This window comes from Empidonax traillii, unplaced genomic scaffold, assembly GCF_003031625.1.
Source record: "Empidonax traillii isolate 1590-97213 ecotype Southwest subspecies unplaced genomic scaffold, ASM303162v1 scaffold497:size1267575, whole genome shotgun sequence".
NCBI lineage: Eukaryota > Metazoa > Chordata > Aves > Passeriformes > Tyrannidae > Empidonax > Empidonax traillii.
This window is the reverse complement of record NW_020955690.1, coordinates 247,127-250,211: the sequence shown is the minus strand read 5'-3', so window position 1 is coordinate 250,211 and position 3,085 is coordinate 247,127. Positions and strand designations below refer to the sequence as shown.

The window sequence follows — 3,085 nt, the reverse complement described above, 5'->3', positions numbered from 1 at the left end:
TGGTAGGAAGTGTCACAAGGGGCTTTTATAACTACAAAAGGAAAAGGAGGAAAAAGGTGAAGTTACATTTACTCAGATACAGTCATGTGAATTTCATTTGAAAGAAGGAAATCAGCAATTCTATCATTCATTGGGAAAAAAGTACTGGAAGAAAGGATCTCAACTTTGTAAACTTTCCAGAAAACTGAAGAGGGAACAACAGAAGTGCTTTGTCTGTGCTCAGAAAACAGTAAGGATGGAAGATGGTACTGACTTTGATTTAAAGAATCTTAAAAGTGTAAGTCACCAGGGTTAGGTTCACTTAGCTCTCCTGTAAAACTGCAGATACAGAGGCAACAAGTTTACATTAGTTTTATTCTAACAGAGAAGGGATAGAACTTATATAGGTAAGAATTATGTTTACATAACTAAAACTGGGATGTATAATTTAAATAATATAGCAAATAATATATAATTTAAATACCAGTATACAGAAATGGTCGAGGACATAGCACAGCTACCACCATGCATGCCTATATTCTGTTAAGTCATTGACATGGTTCCTGATGCAGCTTTGGTGCAAAAAATCCAGCACTCCCAAAAATTCCAGAGCACAGGTTAGTCCCGTTATATGATATGAGCTCAGGCACAACTTGAGAGGGAAGAAATTTTAAATGTGTGAGTGAGATCTGTGCAGGTTGTCCTTCTTGGACAGAGAAAAAGACCTGACCTGTTTTATTTATTAGCAGAGGTGGAACCAGTAAATCCTACCTAGAGAGAATTAATGTTTTCTAAGAGCTGAGTATAATGAACCTTGCTTTCCTACGGACATAGGTACTGCAGCTGATTGATTTTCATGTCAAAGCATTTGCAAAGTGATGTTGAAGTTTTACTCTGGAGTTGTGCAAATATAAAGCCTCTTTTTCTCTAATTTCCAGCAGTGCATGAGTTCAGCTTTCTTCACATCTTAGGCATTTTGCAGTCCATCTCCTCTCATCTCCTTCCTATTTCTTTAAATATTAAAAAATATAATAACATGTTAGACCTCTATTATCTGTAAAACTATGAAGACTCAAAGGTTATTATTGAAGGGGAGATACTGATAAGCAGACAGTGATTAATAATTGTGAAAGAAACAACCCAAATATGAAAAGCAGAAATAGGAAAATAGGGGAGAATATGGTACATATTGTTCCTTTGACAATATAATAACAAAATTATCTCTGCTTGTCACCTCTCAGAAATCTATGTTGATAAATTTCTTTCAAAATAGCTAGTATGTGTTTGGAAGTTATTATACTTTCCAAATGCCTCCAATCTCAATTTAAGATCTTTAAGACATTTTAACAGCAATATAGTCTTTCTGGAATATTTCTGAAAAGCAGCCACAAGAATAATGTAAAAACAACAGTACAGATCAGCCCTACTCTTAGATTCCATCTGTATGAATTTACTGAAATGCTAACTAACCATCCTCTGTGTAACAATATTTTAGGTGGCTTTCTGGCTGCTTTTCAATCAGTTTTACAAGTTAGTCTGGAATAACTGAGGATGTGAATTCAATGGACTTACATTTATTTTTGCATATATATATATATATATATATATATATATATATATATATGACAATGTGCCCTTCTGAGTTTGCAGAAAGGACAAAAAGATTCAAGGTTTATATTTTCCTTAATTTTTTCCATGTAGTCATAACAGCATTATTAGATAACACTTTTACAATACCATTACATTTTTGCTTTAAAAAAATTATTCTTTTTCTTTAAGTGCTTCATGGGGTCCACATTAATTTATTTACTTCTACAGGCTCAGTGATTGTGAAGGTAGGGCATATATAAAGACAATTTTTGTGCACTGGTAGATTTTATTTGCTCACATAGACACATTTATGGCATGAAAAAACATGGATCTTCAGAAGCACTCAGACTTATGGATTTTTTTTTCTTGCAGGTTGTCTTTCAGGACTTCAGTTGTAAAATTTCTGGCCCTAAGACAAGATTCTTAAATCAATACCACAGCATGTTCCATGGATGTGCTCAGTGATGCTCCCAGCTGGTGAGGTCCTGTGGGCCAGGATGAACCTGTAGGTAAGAAAAAAGTGCAAGAGCTGCCATCACAGGTGAGGTTAAACACAGGGCAAAGTGCACATCTGAGATAACACACAGATTTGGGGCTTTTTAACTCCACTCTGACACCTTCACATCAACAGCTTCAGAAGAAGGTTGCTGTTTGCTCAAAAGTATTTTCCCAGAATGAAATGAATTATGGAACAGAAACACATTGTAGTTTTAAAAACAGAGGATAACATAATGTTTTACTAATTAAACTGTACTTACAGAAAGTGTAGCTCTTGCTTTAAGATCTGAATAGTCACATTTTCTCTCAGAAGTGCTGCAAAAGGCCAGCTTTGCTGTAAAATGTATTTTTCCATAAGGCTGCAAAACACTACAGGAAGAACAATTAAAGTGAGCAGGCTTAATTAATTACAGAGGTTGATAATGTAGTCAAATGGTTGCATTTATTGACAAATTGTGCCTTACTTTTCCTCCCTCTCATGCCTATTGCAGACATAAACACATACTCCTTTTCTTACATGTTTCTGTGAGAGGCAGATAGAGACTCTTCCTTACCTCAAGGAGAAAATGGATTAGGCTTACCTCTTCAGATTCAATCAGAATTTAATATATGTAATACTTCCTGCATTATTTTTTGTGTGTGTGAGATAGGATCTTTGTAGGACCTCTCTGCTTATTTCTCTTCCAGTAATGTAAAGGACTTCACACACAGACTGCAACTCTTTAAGCTTGTGCAGATCAAGACCTACAGGATTAATAAGGGGATTTAAAGAATACATTATTTATGTTGATTATATCTTCCATTTCCATGTACCACATGAATGAAGTATAATGAGGACAAGCAGTAAACTTGCCTCTATGTTTGATATTCTGTGTTTTGTGAGAGCTGGTTCTGAGATTAACTTGAACTGTGACCGGGACTGCCAAGCTACGAGTAGAGATGTCAAAAGAAACCTCATATTTTTCTAGGCTTGAACTAGAATTAATCACTCTCAAAGCTCTTTATGTGAGTTTGAAAG

General features: G+C 35.1%; 1 long non-coding RNA gene across 1 annotated transcript; it reads right to left on the bottom strand.

Moving 5' to 3' along the window:
- Positions 1–455: 455 nt before the first annotated feature.
- LOC114063878 lies at positions 456–2,801 on the bottom strand. Its single transcript, XR_003572625.1, has 3 exons — positions 2,622–2,801; positions 1,919–2,072; positions 456–989 (listed from the first exon to the last, which is right to left on the bottom strand). It is a non-coding gene; the product is annotated as an uncharacterized LOC114063878 (long non-coding RNA).
- Between the last annotated feature and the right edge of the window lie 284 nt (positions 2,802–3,085).